The sequence below is a fragment of the Ranitomeya imitator genome, chromosome 8, assembly GCF_032444005.1.
Source record: "Ranitomeya imitator isolate aRanImi1 chromosome 8, aRanImi1.pri, whole genome shotgun sequence".
Classification (NCBI taxonomy): domain Eukaryota; kingdom Metazoa; phylum Chordata; class Amphibia; order Anura; family Dendrobatidae; genus Ranitomeya; species Ranitomeya imitator.
The window spans coordinates 45,852,381-45,873,601 of NC_091289.1; the positions used below are offsets into that span (position 1 = coordinate 45,852,381).

The 21,221-nt window shown below is 43.9% G+C and overlaps 1 protein-coding gene across 1 annotated transcript in view; it reads right to left on the reverse strand.

Annotated features, from left to right (window-relative positions):
• CDC42EP1 (CDC42 effector protein 1) overlaps positions 1 to 20,971 on the reverse strand; it is a 51,481-nt gene extending 30,510 nt beyond the window's left edge. Inside the window, exon 1 of the mRNA XM_069736846.1 lies at positions 20,893 to 20,971. The gene's annotated coding sequence lies outside the window, so the exon portion shown is untranslated. The remainder of the gene's footprint in view (positions 1 to 20,892) is intronic.
• Between the last annotated feature and the right edge of the window lie 250 nt (positions 20,972 to 21,221).

Here is a 21,221-nt window from a genome sequence, read left to right on the forward strand (position 1 = left end):
TTATTTGTCCTGGAATTGGATCATCTCCAAAATTAAACTCTCTTGTAATGTCACTCGGTGACTTGCTTGTTTATATTGTTATTGGCCCAGGTGGAAACAGTTTCTGTTCTCATTCTTCAACGCTCAACTCGTGCCCTCACCCTTCCCCTCCAAGATCCCATTGTCTTCTTTCTTCCCTCTCAGTGCTCTGTTAATAGGGGGAAGTTTACATTGCTTTTCCTGCGCTCCCTCTGGCCCCAGTGAAATTCTTAGAACCTAATGGGATTTCCTTCCTTTAAGTCCTTAAGAAAAAAATCTCCACGTCCTTTACAGAAGTTCTATCATTTATGAAAGCAATATCTTCAGCACGGACAATTCCGACACATGGAAATTGATGCATATTAGTAAAATGTATTCTGGAGCATGGATGGAACAACTGTACTGATGGCCTCCAGACACTGAGTTGTATTGTGCTAAACATCACACACAACTATTGAGCCTCGAAAAGACTAGAAATGGAACGCTTTGAAGTCAATATCCGGTCTTCTGATACATCAAATTCATAATTGAGCAGTCTCCTTTAGACTTTCCAATAGTCTATTTGTATGTAACAGCCCAAACAGAACAGACATGAACAATTTATATATTTTTTTAAGATTTCTAAAAATTCAGGTAGATTTATACAAAATTATTGCTTGTAAAGCTATTTTTCTCTGCTTAGGCCAAGTTTTAAAATCTAATGATTGGGAATGAGCTTTCCTACGAATAATTGTTTCACACTTATAGACCAGTCAGAATAGGGAGGCTGTAAGGGCTCACCAAGTGAGGTGGATCTTCCAAGTTTCTGGACCAATGGACCCCAGACTTTGGTGCAGCTTCCGGAGGACACATGATATCGTGGAGACTAGGACTAACTGGAAACTCAGGAGTAGGCGGCAGATGGAGGGGAACCCAGCAGTGATGGATACGAGTTGAAACACAGTACAGATATGGAACATACCAAACAAGGAACAATAGAGTCTCAATCCCAAGAACCAGGTGTGAGTCAATGGGCCTTAAATGGGTCTAGGGAGATGATGTCATTGATTCAAGCCGGGAAACACTGCAAAACCCAACGTGGAGCACAACAGAGGGCAGAGAACACAAGAAAAGGGCGTGAAGCCTGGGATGCTCTGGACAGGTGTGTCAGAGCGGCATTCATCACTCAACAAACTAGCAAAATGCTAAATTTTCAAGTGAGATGATTTTTAAAGGGAAAAAACGCTATATACCAGCAGATATAAGGCTAATCTGTAGATAGATGTTACAAAGCTGCCAGGCCACCTTGCTGAAAGTGCGGCTATCAGGAGAAAATGATCTTATTCCCTCCCAGGAGCCATCGACTTTCAGTCACGGGGTTGTGCATGAAGTGACTCCAGTCACCACTCACAGCACAGCTCAGTATACTGTGAGTGGCGGCTGTAAGCACACCCCAGCACTTTGATTGACAGCTCTCTTTCTACAGCTGCACTGTTGATTTATTTAATTATCAAAGTGCAAGGGCGAGCTTACCCCAGTCGCTCACAGTTCAGTGAGCCGTGACTGTATTCACTCCATGCACGATCCTATGACTGAAAGTCGGTGGTTCCTGGGAGGAAATAATTAAATTTTTGCCTATTAGCCACACTATAAGTAAGGTGGCCTGACAGCATTGTAACACTATTTAACAGCAGATTAACCCTATATGTGCAAGTAAATAGAATTTTCCAAGGTGACAGATTCCCTTTAAGCAACCTCAATCAGTTAATGATCATTCTGTGTATATAGAATTGCGGTTGGCTAGTCTAAAAAGGTAAAAGACTGCGGATTAGCTTGCATGTAGCCAAGGTGAACCCGACTAAACGGACCCAGACACATTAAAGGGTTCTCCACTAAGGATAAACCCATTATATTCACAATCTGTTTTACATGTACCATGTCTCTAGAAGGATAATAACACTTTCCACAAGCTGTGATAAGTGTAGAACTGTATAAGATCATACAGTAGATTTAAGGGTACTTTATTTGACTTGGGTGCACTTATTAAATGGAATCTGTCAGCAGGTTTTTGCTATGTAATCTGACATGATGTACAGTAGGAGCAAAGACCCTGATTCCAGTGATGTGTCACTTACGAGGATGTTTCTCTGTTTCAGTGAAACCCGTGTTTTATCAGCAGGAGTTTATCGCTACAGGACTAGGTGTCTTCAGCTTCCTGGTGCAGTCCCACCCCCACCACTGATTGGCAGCTTTCTTTCATTGTACAGTGTACACAGAAAGCTGCTAATCTGTGGTGTGGGTGGGGTTTTACAAGGCTCAGCATTCAGAGCACTGCTAGAGTAGTTTTTTACTTAGGTAGCATTTACTCAAACACATACCTCATAATCCTTACTTAATTTTGGTAAAGCATTACCAAGATCCATGTTGCAAACATCTCGGAGAACTAACCACAGATCCTCTGTAGATACAGGCTTGTGCAATCCTTCTGCTAGTTTTGAGCTGATGGTACTACTAGACATCTTTCAATTTTGAAGGGAAGTAAACATGATGTATATTTCATTTCATTTTCACCCTTCAGTCAACAGCCTCCAAACTACTGTCCCTTACTTCATCTTTTGGACTTACTCAGTGGTCCTCCGCAGCCACTCACACAGAGGGACACACATTAGACCTCGTCTTCACCCGTCTCTGCACTCTATCTAACTTCACCACCTCCTCTCCCTCTATCCGACCACCATCTGCTCACTTTCTCATCCCTGTCCTCCTCCTCACCGGTCACCCATGTCCAGCAACATGCGCACCCCCACAGAAACCTTGCACACCTAGACACCCACACGCTCTCTGACTCCATCCTACCACTGGCATCCATATCTTCATTCCACGACACAGACAGTGCCGCTGCTTTCTACAATGCCACTCTCACATCAGCTATTGACACAGTTGCCCCTCTCGTGTCCATGGCAGAGTGCGACGTACCAATAGACAACATTGGCACAATAACACCACTAAAAAGCTCCGGCAAGTGTCCAGGGTTGCAGAGCGGCGTTGGAAGAAAACACACTCGCAAGATGACTTCACTGTATTCAAACAAGCAACACTCGCTTTTAAATCTGCTCTCACCTCTGCTGCACAGGTCTACTTCACAACCCTCGTATCTTCCCTATCCTACAACCCCAAACAGTTATTCAAAACCTTTAACTCCCTCCTCCGCCCCCCACTGGCCCCTCCAAACTCCCTCATCTCTGCTGAGGACTTTGCCACACACTTTAAAAATAAGATCGACCAGACAAGGCAAGTCTTCATTGTTCAACCACCACAACCCTTTTGTATACCAGACCAATGCCCAAATCCCATAACCTCCCTATCCAACATCACTGAAGGGGGGCTTAATTGTCTCCTCTCCAAATCGTACTTCACCACCCATGCGCTCAACCCCATCCCACCTCCTCCCCAACCTCACCACCACACTTATCCCATCCCTAACCCACCTCTTCAACTTCTCACTAACTTCTGGCCCCTTCCCTTCTGCTTTCAAACATGCCACAATAACGACTCTCCTCCTTTGGCATTAAAGACCTTGCCCTATCCTGGATCTCCTCGTACCTATCCAACCACACACTCAGTGTCTCTCACTCCCACACTACCTCCTCATCCCACCGTCTCTCTGTTGGAGTCCCCCAAGGCTCTGTTCTAGGACCCCTACTCATCTCAATCTATACACTTGGCCTGGGACAACTCTTAAAGTCCCATGGATTCCAGTACCACCTCTATGCTGATTACACTCAGATCTACCTCTCTGGCCCAGACGTCACCGCTCTGCTGTCCAGAATCCCAGAGTGTCTATCAGCCATATCCTCCTTCTTCTCCTCTCGCTTCCTCAAACTCAATGCGGACAAATCTGAACTCATCATCTTTCCTCCATCCCATAGATCTTCCTTACCTGACCTATCTATCGCAATCAACTACATCATGCTTTCTCTCGTATCGTATCTCGTACCGGAAGTCCGCTGGCTCGGAGTAAACTTTGAGTCTGCCCTGTCCTTCAAACCGCACATCCAAGCTCTGTCCACCTCCTGTCGCCTCCAGCTCAAAAATATCTCCAGAATCCGTCCTTTACTAAACCGTCAATCTACTGAAATGCTTGTGCATGCCCTCATCATCTCCCACCTTGACTACTGCAACATCCTTTTCTGCGGCCTCCCTGCTAACACCCTTGCACCTCTCCAGTCCATCCTTAACTCTGCTGCCCGACTAATTCATCTCTCTCCTCGCTACTCCTCCGCTTCCCCCCTCTGCAAATCTCTTCACTGGCTCCCATTCCCTCAGCATATCCAATTCAAATTACTAATACTGAACTACAAAGCCATCCATAACCTGTCTCCTCCATATATCTCTGAACTAATCTCCCAATACCTTCCCTCACATAATCTCCGGTCCTCCCAAGACCTCCTTCTCTCCTCCACACTTATTCGCTCCTCATCCAACCGCCTCCAAGACTTCTCCAGAATATCCCCCATCCTCTGGAATTCTCTGCCCCAACACGTCCGACTATCAACCACATTCGTATCCTTCAGACGGAACCTGAAAACCCACCTCTTCAGGAAAGCCTACAGCCTGCACTGACCCCGCTGCCTCCTCATCACTACCGGAGATACTGCCTCACCAACACCGGAGCTCCTGCAACCCTCAACCTATTGTCTCATTCCCCATAATCCTGTAGAATGTAAGCCCGCAAGGGCACGGTCCTCGACCCTCTGTATTAGTCTGTTATTGTTTGTTTGTTTACTGTGAGTGATATCTGTAACTTGTATGTAACCCATTCTCATGTACAGCACCATGGAATCAATGGTGCTATATAAATAAATAATAATAATAATCTGATGCACTAGGTTTCCTTGGCTGACCAATATATGTACGATCCTCGACGCTGCCCATTGTTGGTGTCCTCAAAGTTGAGAATCATAGTCAAATACTTATCCATTATGCAAAACCATCAAGCAGGCATCTGATTGGCTCCAAGTTTGTTAGGCAGCAGGATAATGACCCCAAACATACAGCCGATGTTATTAAAAAGTATCTTCAGTGCAGTAGCGTAGTTACCGAGAGGTCAGAGGGTGCGGTGGCTCGGGGATCAATGCTTGGATGGACCCACCCAGAGCTATTGCCACTGATAACTCTATGAACGTGCACAGCTCTCCAATATAGCTAAGCTCCGCAGTAAAGCATTGAGACACGATTTCCCTGCACTACCGCTCTCTGTTCTGTAGACCGGAGGTCATTTTATGCCTGCAGTCTACAGAATAGTATTTGATGTGTCAGCATAAGCTCAGGACTTCAAAGTCCCAGCACGGTGACATCATGGCGGAGCAAAGGGACTCTGATGTCCTGTATGTGAGATGATGACAGCGCATTGGTCAGTCGGCGTTTTACGGGATGGAATCGTCAGGATCCTGAACTACAGTTTAAAGGGAACCTGTCACCCCCAAAATCACGGGTGAGGTAAGCCCACCGGCATCGGGGGCTTATCTACAGCAGTCTGGAATGCTGTAGATAAACCCCCGATGTATCCTAAAAGATGAGAAAAAGACGTTAGATTATACTCACCCAGGGGCGTTCCTGCTGTTGGTCCGAGGCCGTCACCTCCCATCTTCATCAGATGATGTCCTCTTCGGGTCTTCACGCTGCAGCTCCGGCGCAGGCGTACTTTGTCTGCCCTGTTGAGGGCAGAGCAAAGTACTGCAGTGCGCAGGCGCCGGGCCTCTCTGACCTTTCCGGGTGCTTGCGCACTACAGTACTTTGCTCTGCCCTCAACAGGGCAGACAAAGTACGCCTGCGCTGGAGCTGCAGCGTGAAGACCAGAAGAGGACGTCATCTGATGAAGATGGGAGGCGCCGGACCCAGACCAACAGCGGAAACGCCCCTGGGTGAGTATAATATAACATCTTTTTCTCATCATTTAGGATACATCAGGGGCTTATCTACAGCATTCCAGAATGCTATAGATAAGCCCCGCGATGCCGGTGGGCTTACCTCACCCCTGATTTTGGGGGTGACAGGTTCCCTTTAAGGCATAACATGTGGGGACTACTGTGTGGGTCATTATACAGTGTGGGAGCTTAAGCGGTACCGTTATACAATTTGAAGAGTATTCTGAGGGCCATCATACACTGTGGGGACCTTTATAAAATGTGGAAGTTCCTGTTGGGGCCATTATACAGTGTAAGAATAGAAAGACCCGAAGCATATGGTAAGAATATGAACAACTTCTTTATTAATACAAACATTTAAAAGAACCACATATCAGTAATACATAAGGTGCATAGATTCCAATAGATAACAACAAATAAGGGGGAAACCCACCCCTCTATAGTCCCCATACTGAGCGATTTCCACATAAAGGAGATGGACCACAGACACTTAGTGTGCTGTATCCTAATGGTATGGCAAGCCAGTCAATGACAAATAATAAAGTGATCCAGTCAGACCACAACATGGACAGTCATAACAGCCCAAGTATAATGTCACAGGTCAGCTTACCAGCACAGGGGGGAGGCAGAGGAGGAGGGTCCCGCCATTATACAGTGTGCAGGCCTTTATAAAGTGTGGGAGTAAGGGTACCGTCACACAGTGGCACTTTGGTCGCTACTTACGATCTCGCTGTGTCTGACACGCTCCTGCGATCAGGGACCCCGCTGAGAATCGTACGTCGTAGCAGATCGTTTGAAACTTTCTTTCGTCGTCTAGTGTCCCGCTGTGGCGGCATGATCGCATCGTGTAACAAAGGTGTGCACGATATTGTATACGATGTGCGCATAGTAACCAACAGCTTCTACATCGCAAACACGTCATGAAATTATCGCTCCAGCGTCGTGCATTGTGAAGTGTGACCGCAGTCTACGACGCTGGAGCGATAATGGAGCGATTCTGGAGCGTCACGGATCGTGCCGTCGTAGCGACCAAAGTGCCACTGTGAGGCGGTACCTTTACTGTCGGGCCATCATAAACTGTGGGGACTACTTTAATGGCCATTATACAGTGTGGGATCTAATGTGAGGGCCATTATGCAGTTTGGAGGCTATAGTGGGGACCAATAAAAGTATGGGTACTGCTGTTGGGGCAATTATATGGTGTGTGGGCAGTGATACATTGTGTGGACCATTATACTGTGGTTTGTGCGAGCTGTGGGCTCATCATACTGTGTATAGGGGAAGTCGACGGTGGGATGGCTTTTATGCTATTTTTGATCAAAAACAGTATTACTAAGAACTCTGTGTTATTTAAATGCACTTTTGCTTTTTTTACTTATTTAGTCACAGCAGGGTTTTTGCTCATTTTGTTTCTTGTAGGTTTTGTATGTTTTATGGCCAATGTGAACATGCGTTTATGTGCTGCATGTATACCAACTCAAACGAAGCTCAACTTTTATGTTTTTTTTCTTTGTATTTTTGCATTCTGTGCAAGCCAGGCTGTGGCCTCCCTCTCCTGAGCTGTATGTATGTTTTTTTGTATGTTGTACCAGCCCTGAATAATCAAAAACTGTGGTGGGGACATCAGAAGGCAAGATATTCACAGCCTCCCATCCAGCCATCAGGTAGCACTGACCTGGACACTGCATCGAAGTCCTGTGAATCAATTCACTCATCTCTAGTCCCAACCATCCTGGACACAGCGGACAGTCCCAGATTTGGGTCTGCGTCCTGCAGTCTCAGGCATCTTCTGAGTTTCTCTCACTACCACCACCCTCTGACAACTCCTCCTGACAGGCGAGAAAGAAATGGTAAATGGGTGTGGATTAGGATGTGGCCAGGAGTATGGCCAAAATTTGCCCTTAATCTGTTCTTCAAAAGTATGCCAAATATCGATTCGATTTAGACTTTTCTTTTTTTTATGTACTTTGCATGTTAATTGATAAAAATATGCAATTAACATTTCTTTTTCTGAATGCATTCTTACTGTGCAGCGTTTTTTCCACACCTATCTAAAACTTTTGAACAGAACTCTATGTAGGACAGAGGTTTGCACCGCATGTATGCATGAGCTGACTTTATATAGCATAGGTTCGGGTGTGTTATAGCTCTGATTGCAGCAATTTAACCTCTTAGAAATAAGGGGGAAAGTGTCAAGCTCCCCACGACATGTTTGCGGGAAGCCAATGGCATTGTCATTGAAAATATTATTTTTACATTTTTTTAGGAAAGTGAAGATGAAAAAAATAAAAGCAAAGAAGTGCCAACTTGCGTAAGGACACGCATACAGATGGAGTCAGCTACGCCAACAGCATGCAACAACTTCATTGACTATAATAAGGTCAGGGAGGTTATATCAAAGGCAACAATTTGCATCTTGCACTTTTAAACCAGCATTTTTTTTTTTACAATATCTGCAATGGAGACTTCTAAGAGAAATGGTTAAGCAGATGTTAACAGAGCTTAAGAGAAAATTACACTTACAGACTGCATTATAAATAGGCAAGGAAAGAATGAAAGAATAGTTCTGTAACATTTTGTTCCGGTTCCTACATCCCTTTTTTTGCTAACACTGCCATGCCTATGCAGATTAAAGCCTTGTGCAAATTCATATCACCCACTGGGAAGGGGAAAGATGCCAAGACAGTTCGGATGCCCCTTTACAATTTGCTCTATAGAAGCCACATTGTGCGTTTTCCAGGCTCTATTCTTTTCAGGCAATTAAGACCCAAACATGGTTGTTTCTAAAAAAGTGATCCCACAAGTTTCTCTCATGAGAATGGGTTAATAATATTTTTTTTCTGATCATAATCAGACCATATCAGGATAGAAAAGGGCCACAGGAGAGGTGGATATATACCTGGAAAATAGATCCTGTTTGGTAATTTTGCAAGAGATCTAGATACTTTTGATTTCACCATATGTGTAATTATATGGAATCCTTAGGATATTACACTGCTTTGCTATCCAACACCAGAATATCAGGGCCACCATCAGGGCATTACTGCCATTACTGGTGCATGGGGCCCGGACCGGGCGACACATGCTGCACAGCCTGCACATAGTATAAGTTGTCTGGCAGACTACGTAACACACTGGGACCTGGACTAATTATTTACTTTGTGTTATTAAGCCTCGGGGCCCCAGCCACTCACAGTCGCAGCATCAGTGACGTCAGATATTGCAGACCCACCTCCTTTTCCTAAACTGCCAGTGCGCCCCAGACCCTGGTGGCACATTATAAGCAGGAGTTGAGGGCCCACGCACCCGCCAACACACTCACTCGTCCACTTGCCTGTCCTACCTCCCATTCCCCCATCCAACCTCCCACTTGCCCACCCTGTGGCCCACCCCTTATATCATAGAATAATAAACAGAAAATGCTTTTCTAATAGACTGACCGGTCCAGAAGAGACCCCTTTCCAGCTGTCACCTCGTTATCATAACAAGCAGGATTACAATGAGAGATAGCAGAAACCACCATTGACAGTAAGTAGTGTCACAGCTCACTTCTTCCCCCTTCCTGCACAATGACATCTGCAAGTCATGCAGTGTGTTCATCACTGCATGTGCCCTGGAATATTTCCAGAAATCATTATCTGTGAACACAGTGCAATCCACAAATGCCAATTAACGCTCTATTGTATAAAGAACTTGCAGTGTATCAACACAATCTAGAAACACTTCCATCTTCTGTGGGCCAAAGCGTATTTACAATGGACTGAGGCAAAGTGAAAAACTGTTCTGAGGTCGGATGAATCAAAATGTAAAGTTCTTTATAAAAACCATGGACGCCGTGTCCTGTGGACTCAAGAGGAGAGGGACCATCCAGCTTGTTATCAGATCACAGTTCCTGCATGGTTGGGGTTGCGTTATTGACTATGACATGGACAGCTTACACATGTAAGGCTCCATCAATGCTGAGCATTATATAGAGGTGTTAGAACAACGTATGATCCATCCAGACCACGTCTATTTCAGGGAAGACCTCGCAAAATTCCAGCAAGACAATGTAAACCACATACTGCATCCAGAGTTCTGGTGATGACCCGGCCGCTGACATTCCAGACCTTTCACCAATGGAAGACATTTGGCGCATTATGAGACTAAAAACCTGGCAAAGACCCCATGACTCTTGGTCAGCAAGAATCCTACTTCAGATATGAATGGGACAACATTCCTTTTCTAAATCTCCAGCGATTGTCTCTTCATTTCCCAGACATTTACAATTTGTTGTCAAAAGATTGGATGCTCCACAACAGTAGACACGGTCCTGTCACAACTTTATTGAGATGAGTTGCTGGCATTAATTTTTTAAATGAGTCAATTTTTTCACGTGAAAAAATAAAAATATAATAATAATAATAATAATAATAATAATAATAATAATGATCTCTATATATATAATTGCCTAAGAGGTACTTCCGTCTGTCTGTCACAGAAATCCCGGCTCGCTATCAGCGACAGGCAGAGTCCGGCCGTGAATTGGCCCTCCCTACTCCCCTCCAGTAAGCTGCCACATAGGGTTTTAGCAGTCCGTTAATGCTGCTAATAACCCTGTTTGACCAATTTTTTACTATTGATGCTGCCTATGCAGCATCAATAGTAAAAACATATAATATTAAAAATAATATGAAAAATTAAAAATCATTCTATTCTCACTTTCCGGCGCCTTTCCCGCTCCTCACGATGCTCCGGTCCCAAGAATGCATTTCAGCAATGACCGGAGATCACGTAGCGGTCTCGTGAGACTGCTACATCATCACGTGTTATTGCCGCAATACATTCTTGGGACCGGAGCATAGCGAGGACCATCGGTAAATGCCTGGCCTGGATTTGGGGGCCGATGGAAGGTGAGTATATAACAATTTTTTATTTTAAGTCTTTTTTTAACAGGGATATGGTGCCTACATTGCTATATAGTACGTGGGCTGTGTTAAATACTGCGTGGGCTGTTATATACTGCGTGGCCTGTGTTATATACTGCGTGGGCAGTGTTATATACTACGTGGACTGTGTTATATACTACGTCTCTGTGCTATATACTACGTCGGCTGTGCTATATACTACGTGGCGGTGTTATATACTACATGGCTGGACAATATACTACGTGGCTGTGCTATATACTATGTAGCTGTGTTATATACTACGTGGCTGTGTTATATACTACGTGGGCTGTGTTATATACTGTGTGGGCTGTGTTATATACTACGTGGCCTGTGTTATATACTACGTGGCTGTGTTATATACTGTGTGGGCTGTGTTATATACTACGTGGACTATGTTATATACTACGTGGGCTGTGCTATATACTACGTGGGCTGTGCTATATACTACGTGGGCTGTGCTATATACTATGTGGGCTGTGCTTTATACTACTATACATCTTCTAGAATACCTGATGCGTTAGAATTGGGCCACCATCTAGTGTCTAATATTCACCCTCTGATCTGTGTTCTATGTTCTGTTGTGAATAATCTCCATAAGAGTTTTCATTCTTTTTTTCTGTACATATAGCCCAGACTACCAACTCTTTTGTAATTAGAAATATAAGAAAGAGGGTTCTATATCTCAAAAATGGAGAGGTGCAAGAGCTAAAATTAAAAAAAAAACAAACAAAAAAGAAAGAAAGGCACATACAGGAGTACAGCGACATTTATACCAGGTCAAAAAATGACATACAGTATTTATGGCATGTGATAGATTCTCCAAGAAACTGAGAGACTGGAGTTAGGCAGCATAGGAAAGTGAATTTATGCTTCATAAATGATTTATGGTTAACCAGCCATAGAACGCGAAGGGACAAATATTCACTCGTTATTTTTAAAAATTACCAAAAGTGATTCTTAAATATACAAATCAAATAGCCTAATAGATCCTACTGGCTGTGAAATTGTGGAAAGCAAATAACGGGAAACATTTGCTCACAAATCAGAAATGTACTAAAATCCGAGACACGGCTCTGGTGTTTCTTACTGTCATTTAAAAAAAAAAAAATGCAATGTCTCTATACTGCATATCTTTTTATGTCTGTATTTTATTTACACTCTTATTATATTTGACATAATGCCTGAGCCATTACATACATTCCTATATATTATTATGGCACTAACTTGTGTGTGTGTGCCAAAACCATTAGTAAAGTGGGCACATAGTAATAAGAATGTGATAACAGCTTTATAACTATCTGCATCTAATAAAAAAAAAGCTAGGATATATGCTGCCAAATTGGACGGACACTTATACTGCTGCATTCCAGACGTTTGCAGCAATGAAAGGGTTACATTAATATACAGGGTCTGCCAAAAGTACAGTTCTCATGCCCACCAGATACTTTCTCTCCAGAAGTCACTCCCTCATTCACTCTCACTTTCTCATTCTTTGCTTTCAGTAGCAGTTTTCATTTTGAGGCTGAGCTAAATTTGGTATAATCAGCAGTTTCTGCAGCATATTTGGCTTTCTCCAGAAGATCCACCCTTGTATTACCAGTACATAGAAAATATACAGAATAAAAAGCATAAGGACCAGGTCAATACCCTGAATGAAGCAGAGAACTATTATAGAGAGGAAAACCAGAAACATAAATGATACAGAAAAGGAAGCAATTAATTCTTAATTATATATACAGCGGGTGAAATAAGTATTGAACACATCACCAATATTCTAAGTAAATATATTTGTAAAGGTGCTATTGACATGAAATTTTCACCAAATGTCGGTAACAACCCATCCAATCCATATAGGCAAATAAATCAAACCATAGATATCCAGAAATTAAGTTATGTGTAATAATGAGAAATGACACAGGGAAAAAGTATTGAACGCATGAAGTCATGACACCAGTTGAAATCTATCAGTCATAAGAAAGCAATCCTGTCACTTAGTGAGAAACATCAACTGGTTCAACTGATGGCTTATAAAAAGGTGTCTTATTATCAAGGCGCCACGCAAAAAACATCTCATGATGGGTAAAACAAGCGAGCTGTCTCAAAACCTTTGCAACCTTATTGTTGCAAAAGATACTGATGGCATTGGTTAATAAAGAATTTCTAAACTACTGAAAGTTCCAGTGAGCTCTGTTGGGAGCATAATCCGCAAGTGGAAGGAACATCTTTTCACCATAAATGGCCACGGCCAGGTGCTGGACCACCTGTGTAGAGCTACAGAAAGACCAGGAATCAGCAGGCAAAATTGTTTCAAAGAAAGCATGTTTAATGTTTGCTCAACAACATGTAGAAAAGCCTGTGAAATGCTGTTAGAATATAATATAGCATGGTCAGTTGAGACCAAAAATGAACTCTTTGTATGCCATAATACACACCATGCTTCGAGACCAAACGGCACTGCTTATCACCTCAAAACTCCATACCAACAGTGAAGTTTGGAGATGGGAACATTATGGTATGGGGCTGTTTTTCAGCATATGGCACTTGCAAACTTCATATAATTGAAGGAAGATTAAATTGACAAATGTACTGAGACATTATGGTCCGACAGTTCTTCAGGGGATGTCACGGCATCAGAGACCCGGTCCATGGCCCTGGGCATCCAATAAAATTAAAATGAAGGGGGAATAAAGGTTATAGGGGATTAGTTCGTGACGCCACCCCTGGTGTTCTGAAATAAGAAAATGGCCGACGCTGCGGTTCAGGTCCACTGGGGCATTTGGTGACGCAGCAGAGATGCTGCAGCTCTCCATGGGTGGAGCTAGACCCCAGGACAGTTATGTGGTAAACTTGATGATGGTAAATGTTGTAGTGCAGGGCAGGTGACGCAGTAATAATTCTGAGGACACAGTAGGGTGCAATTTTCACACTTTTACTCACAGTCAGTTGGTGACAGTCACCAGCCAGGTGCTGTATCCTCCGGGTCTGTGGTCCAGCCAGCTCTCAGGTAGTTTGGGGTGCACTTTTCCAAGACTCCCTTCTTGTGTACCTTCCCTGGCCGTCTCTCTGCGCTGGCTCTCGTCCTCCTGCCCTGCACCTCACAACAGTGTCCCAAGCCAGTAGCCTCGGATACTGTTGGGCGATGTCCTCCTAGTCCCCTTGATCCTATATGGCTTCCTTTTCAGCGAATGTGTGTGGATTTGGCTGTGGCACATACAGATACCACAGCCTCCGGTTTGCTAGCTGAGTCTTGTAGTTCTTTCACTAGTCTGGAGGCCGGACCCCCCACTGCGACCTGGTCCTACGACTACGGTCGTTGTGGATTTGGGTGCCACGGGTGGATTCCTCGCTTCCCTGGCCCCTAGGACTCCTTCTCTCTCTCTTAGGAGCTCCTCTCTCCACGTCTGCTCTCATCAACTCCTCACCACTCACTGACTAACTACTTCCTGCTTCCTACTCTTGTCTACTTCCTCCACCCACACTCTCTACCTAGTTCCCCCCTCCAGCCTGAGATGGGGCCCTCCCTTTAAAGGGTCCACCCAGATCCCCTGGTCTGGAGTGGTGTGGTTTTGGATGCTAGTGTGTGGGTCCAGGATAGAGCCCCCTCGTTACCCGAGAGTGGGATACCACACCTCTGGCTGAGGTGCACTACCTCGGTGGCGACTGGACCCTCAGGGGCGCCACAATATCACCAACAAAGTCTTTTGTACAAAGTATTAATTAAAGATCAGTAAGCGTGTTGAATTTTTTTTCCCTGTTTCATTTCTCATTATTTCACATAACTTAATTTATGGACATCTATGGTTTGCTTTCTTTGCCTGTGTTGATTGGATGGGTTGTTTCCGACATCCAGTGAGAATTTAATTTCAATAGCATCTTTAGAAATTTATTTAATTAGAAAATTGGCGACTTGTTCAATACTTATTTCACCCACTGTATATATCATTACTTCAATAATTTGTAACATTCGTTATACCGTTGTAGGGTTTTCTTGAACCCACCCACCCACTTCTGTTGTCTGTTTTTATACACTACAGTGCAAAAGTTTGAGAAAGGTGTGGAAATAATGCTGCAGAGTAAGACTGTTTTCAAAATAGAAGTGTTAATAATTAGTGATGAGAGAATATACTCGTTACTCGAGATTTCCCGAGCACGCTCAGGTGTCCTCCGAGTATTTTTTAGTGCTCGGAGATTTAGTTTTCATCGCCGTAGCTGAATGATTTACATCTGTTAGCCAGCATAAGTACATGTGGGGATTGCCTGGTTGCTAGGGAATCCCCACATGTAATCAAGCTGGCTAAGAGATGTAAATCATTCAGCTGCGGTGAGGAAAACTAAATCTCCGAGCACTAAAAAATACTCGGAGGTAACCCGAGCGTGCTCGGGAAATCTCGAGTAACGAGTATATTTGCTCATCACTATTAATAATTTTTTTTCTTTTTAAATTAACAAAATGCAAAGTGAATTAACAAAAAAAAGAGAAATCTAAATCACATCAATATTTGGTGTGACCGTCTTTTGCTTTCAAAACCACATCAATTCTTATAGTGACACTTGATTAGTTAGGGATTAGTAGGTGTGTGAGTAACCAATTATAGCAAATAGGTGATAATGATCATCATTTTCACATGTAGGTTGAAACACAGCCATTAATGGAAATAGCTGTATAGGAGTTTAAAAATTGGGTGAGGAACAGCAAAATTATGCAGCAAAGGTGAAGATGTGGTAGACATGCACAAACATCATGGCAAAACAACAAGACATGAAAGTAGTTTATGAAGTGAAGCATGGTGGAGGGTCCTTGCAAGTATAGCTCTGCATTTCAGTAAATGGAGTTGGGGTTTTTATTTGGATTAATGGGGTCCTCAATACTGAGAAATGCAGAAAAATACTTATCCATCATTAAATACAGTCAGGGAGGCGTTTGTTTGTCTCCAAATTCATTCTGCAGCATGATAACATCCCTAAACATACAGAAAATGTCATTAAGAACTATCTGCCATGTAAAGAAGAGCAAGAAGTCCTGGAAATAATGATATGGCCCCTCAGAGCCATGATATCAACATCATCAAGACTGTGCAGGATTATATGAAGAGACACAAGAATTTGCACAAGTGAGATCTACAGAACATCTGCAGTTTGTTCTCAAAGATGTTTCGAACAACCTTCCTGACAAATTACTTCAAAACAGTATCAAAGCATTCATTCTTCGCCAGGGCCGTATTTGCCACTAGGCACTTGAGGGCACGTGCCTAGGGCGGGACGATGGGGGGGGGGGGGGAAGACCTGAGCAAGTTTTTTTCTTCTTTTTAATTTAAGTCCTGGGTCACCTCCCGACCAACCGCCCCCCAGCCCGCCTGCCTGCCTCCCACCCTCCTTGAAGATGTCATACTCACCCTGCTCCAGCGATGCCTGGTCTCAGCGCCTGCAGCTCGTCCTGAGTGAGCAGTCATGTGGTACCGCTCATTGAGGTCATGAATATGGGCATATTCATGACCTTAATGAGCGGTACCACATGACCGCTCACTCAGGAAGAAGGTGCTGCACCGGGAGTCGAGACAGAGCTAGAGAGATGTTTGGTGCGGCCGTACGGTGTGGGAAAGGTGAGTATGAAGGACAAGGGACCGGGGACGGGGGGATGAAAGAGGATGGAGAGCCATGCAAGATGTGAGCAGGAGCGGGAGCAGTAGTGGGAGCGGGGGGGTTGAGAGATGAGCCATGCATACAGGAGGGGGGGAATATGAGCCATGCATACAGGAGGGGGGAATATGAGCCATGCATACAGGAGGGGGGAATAGCCATGCATATGGGATGGGAGGGAGATGAGCCATGCATACAGGAGAGGGGGGTATGAGCCATGCATATGGGATGGGAGGGAGATGAGCCATGCATACAGGAGAGGGGGGTATGAGCCATGCATATGGGATGAGATGGAGATGAGCCATGCATATAGGAGGGGGGGAATATGAGCCATGCATACAGAAGGGGGGAATATGAGCCATGCATACAGGAGGGGGGGAATAGCCATGCATATGGGATGGGAGGGAGATGAGCCATGCATACATGAGGGGGGATATGAGCCGTGCATACAGGAGGGGGGAATATGAGCCATGCATATGGGATGGGAGGGAGATGAGCCATGCATACAGGAGAGGGGGGATATGAGCCATGCATATAGGATGGGAAGAGGTTAAGCCATGCATACAGGAGGGGGGGTATGAGCCATGCATATGGGATGGGAGGGAGATGAGCAATGCATACAGGAGGGGGGAATATGAGCCATGCATATGGGATGGGAGGAAGATGAGCCATGCATACATGAGGGGGGATATAAGTCATGCATATAGCATGGGATGTAAGGGAGATGAGCCATGCATACAGGAGGGGGTGGGTGGGTATATGAGCCATGCATATGGGATGGGAGGGAGATGAGAAATGCATACAGGGGGGGGGATATGAGCCATGCATACAGGATGGGATGGGAGGAAGATGAGCCATGCATACAGGAGTGAAGGATATGAGCCATGCATACAGGATGGGGGGGGGGAGATGAGCCATGCATACAAGATGGGAGGGGGCATTATACAGTATTGAGCATCTTGTGGGGTCATTATACAGTATGGAACATCATGTGTGGCCATTATACAGTATGGAGCATCATGTGTGGCCATTATACAGTATGGAGTATCATGTGTGGCCATTATACAGTATTGAGCATCATGTGGGGTAATTATACAGTATGGAGCATCATGTGTGACCATTATACAGTATGGAGCATCATGTGTGGCCATTATACAGTATGGAGCATCATATTTTTTTTATTTATAATTATTGTTTATGAAACAGTGTGATAAGCAGTGCTAAATGGGTGTGGTTGGGACGTGCATATAGGAGGGGGGAATATGAGCCATGCATATGGGATGGGAGGGAGATGAGCCATGCATACAGGAGAGGGGGGATATGAGCCATGCATATGGGATGGGAAGAGGTAAAGCTGGGGGGTATGGTACCGCATTTGCCAGATCACGGCAAGTGCTGCAAATTCCATAGGGAATGAATGAGGCCAAACGCAGTGTTGCTGTAAGTGATCCGTTATGCGGCAGGTGCAGAAAAACTGCCCGATCTGCTGCAAAAGGTGACTTTCACATCAGCGATTCTTGCCAAAGTCACTGCCGATAGTGTCATACTCACCAAAGGGGGAGGCAGCACTAAAAGTGCCTAGGGCAGCAGAAACTCTAAATACGGCCCTGTTCTTCATGGTGCATAGTTTTTGACGGCACATTTTGTAGTGCACGTGACAGCAAAAACCCGAATTATTCATATGTCTGGCCTGTGGGATAAAGTGGTAAGACGGAAGCTTCTTACAAAGAAAAACATCCAAGCCCAGCTATGTTTAGCAAAAATCTACATCGAGTCTGACAATGGCATGTGGAAAACATGTTATGGCCTGATGAGACCAAAGGTGAACTTTTTGACTATAATTCAAAATGGTATGTTTCGTGCAAAGCCAACACTGCATCACCAAAAGAACACCATATCCACAGTGAAGCATGGGGGAGGAATCATTATGTTTTCATGCTGTTTTTTGGCTTTAGTCAAGGTGGAAGGAATTCTGAACAGTTCCAAAGATTAGTTAATTCTACATCAAAACCTTCAGTCATCTGCTAAAAAGCTAACGATGAAGAGGAATTTCACCTTTCACATGACATTGACCCTCAGCATACCTTCAATTCAACAAGAGAATGGCAATGCCAGGAGAAGATCAGCGCTTTGAAATGGCCCAGTCAGATCACAGATCTCAAACCAATTGAAAACCTGTGGGTGACCTGAAGAGGGTGCTGTACATAAGAGCTGCTCTTGCAATCTTACAAATTTGGAGAGCTGATGTAAGAAAAGGGGGCAAAGATTGCCAATTCTAGATGTGCAATGCTGATAGACTCCTACGAAAAAAAACTGAATGATGTCATAAATTCAAAGAGTACTTCAGCAAAATATTAGTTTAAGGGTGCGTATACTTATGCAGCCACATTATTTTAGTTCTTTAGTTTTCTTTTTCCACTTGAAAATTTTCAGTTAGATTTTAAATGGCTTTGTACAGAATATGGGTGACATTAAAGGTGAAAAAAAATACTGAAATGCTTCTTCTTGGTATTTTTTTTTTACCTGACTAGACCAGTCACTTAATAGGGGTGTGCAGAATAGAAAAAAAATACTTATACATATATTTTAGTTTGTGATTTGTTCTGGACTTTCTAAGTCTAAGGTCGGACAGTGGCCTGACAGCAGATGATGACAACGTTGATCTCTAGATTTTGGTGGCCTCATTACTACAGTGAAAGTAGGTGGACTATGTACTATTCAGGAGAGGAGCGAGTTCTAATAAAGAGGGCAGCACAGATTAATAATAAACAGTTGAACAAATGTAAAAGTTATTTATACAGGGCAGATAAGAGAGCGGTCAGAACATAGTACACAGAGGACATTGCTGACTGCAGGGGACACAGGGTGGGAAAACGCAAATGTCCGTCATGTGCAGGAAATTTACTTTGGCCAATGCAACAAGACAAATCTCCAGGCCGTAACCTCCTTTGGCCTTGCCTGATGCATATGAAATACACTTACCACATGTATAAAGGTTATAATTATTAAGCTAATGGCATGAAGGTTGCTTATGAAGCCAGGTTCATCCAGTTGCCGCTAGTGAGGAGCAAATGTGCTCAGATCGTTTGTTATCCGAGCTTGCTCGTGTGCTAACCTGTGCATGCTCGAATATTATGTTCGAGTCCCCGCTCCTGCATGTCTCGCCGGCTGTTCGACAGCCTCAACACATGCAGGGTGGCCTATTTGTTAGGCAATCACTGCATGTGTTGCTGCTTTCAAACAGCCGCGAGACATGCAGGAGCGGGGACTCGAATATATATTTCGAGTATGCACATGTTAGAACACGAGCAAGCCCCGATAACACCTCATCCAAACACGTTTGCCCATCACTAGTTGCCACTTATATCACATTGTTTTCCAAGTTCGGCCTTCATCTGTAGCATATATCTTGGGAACATATCCATTTCCTACATATAATATGTTTATCAGGTAAAAATATGCCAAACTAGTGCATTTTTTATACAAGCTTTGCTAGACTAGATCTTCCTGCCGTTTTCCCACTGATACTGTAAACATAGAGGTTTCAATGGGTGTCGATGGCATAGAGATCGTAACGTCTGAATGCCCTGTGTGAACATTGTCCTAAACGAATCTTTTCATTTCTAGTGTTTCTGACGTAGTAAGACAAAAGCCTACATGCATTTGATTTAAAAAGGTAAATGAGTTGCAATTGCTGACCTGCGATGGTGTAGCTATATCTTAATAATATTTATCTTAGTCCCTTATATAGCGCAATCATATTCCCCAGAACTTTACAGACATCATCATCACTGTCCTCATTGGAGCTCACAATCTAGATTCCCTATCAGTATGTCTTTGGAGTGTGGAAGAAAACTGGAGAACCTGGAGGAAACCCCCGCTAACACGGGGAGAACATGCAAACTCTTTGAAGATGTTGTCCTTGGTGGGATTTGAACCCAGGACCCCAGAGCTACAGTGCTGCATATATGATATAAGCTCATTCTATGACTGGCATCAAGTCAGGAGGATCATTGCTCCCTGTGCTTTTGGTTAGTTGTCTACATCCAAATAGACTTGGATCAGCAGAAATTGGCAAAATCCTAGTAATAAAAATAGCAAAATTTTATGAAATATATCATATTCATTTTTCTCCGTTATTCTAAGAACTTTTATGCAGATAACCTCCAGCCATGGATATCCATTTACACTCGTCAGCATTATAGCAGATTAAGTATTTAGAATTGTAAGGGATGAATATAAAACATTGAAGGAGATTTAAGGCTTACAGGGTTTATATCTGTTCTGTCACGTCACTCCATGCCTATTGTGCTTTCAACAAGTTTTGGGATCCTCCGAGAGGAAACTGAAAAGTTGCTCAAAAGTAGATCTATATGAAGCATATGGAATGTTGTAGGGCTTACCTGTCTGTCCCTCTGTCTATGTTCCAGGCTGCCAGTGCACAGCTTCAGGAGAAATCCATAACAGCTGGAAGAATAAGGGTCCACAAAGTGAATCAGAGCATGCTAGGAAAGTAGGCTGGGACAGAGCGAGCAGGGAAGGAGCCTATCCGGAGAAGAGAGGGCGATAGGAGAAAGAAAGGAGGGAAGTTAGGAAATCCTGTACTAGCAAGCAGAGAATGGATGAAGAATTTAGGTCAGAAGGTTTACCCCATAAAAAATGAATAAGGAAAGATAAAGGAGCTCTCTGTAAAGGTTTACAGTGGGGATGATATATGCTGCTTTCCCAAATA